Below are 332 nucleotides of genomic sequence, written 5' to 3'. Positions count from 1 at the left end.
CCCCCCCCTGAGCTGGGGTGAGGGTTTGGGGCTGGTTTAAAAGGAGGTGAAGGGGGAGCACAAGTCGGGGGTACAGGTTAGTGGGGAAAAGGGCAAGAAATGCAGGGATACGGGGGAAAAAAGGGGATTTAACCCTCAGAGACGGGTGTGGAATCTGGAGGGAGAAGGGAAGGGAAAAAGGAGAAGGGAATGAAGGGAAAAAAGGGAAAGCTAAAAAGGGAAGGAAAAAAGGAAGGGAGAGAAGGGAAGGAGAAGGGAAGAGAAAAAAGGGAAGGGAAGGGAAAGAAGGGAAGGGAAGGAAAAAAGGGAAAGAAGGGAAGGAGAAAAGGAAG

The 332-nt window shown here is 50.9% G+C and overlaps 1 protein-coding gene across 3 annotated transcripts in view; it reads left to right on the top strand.

Moving 5' to 3' along the window:
* Positions 1-332, top strand: part of SENP1 (SUMO specific peptidase 1) — a 15,947-nt gene that overhangs the window by 3,990 nt on the left and 11,625 nt on the right. The window lies entirely within an intron of this gene.

Source organism: Neopelma chrysocephalum, unplaced genomic scaffold, assembly GCF_003984885.1.
Source record: "Neopelma chrysocephalum unplaced genomic scaffold, ASM398488v2 Primary Assembly neopelma1_294, whole genome shotgun sequence".
Classification (NCBI taxonomy): Eukaryota; Metazoa; Chordata; class Aves; order Passeriformes; family Pipridae; genus Neopelma; species Neopelma chrysocephalum.
Note: the sequence above shows the minus strand (reverse complement) of the source record. Positions and strands in the feature narration are given on the sequence as shown.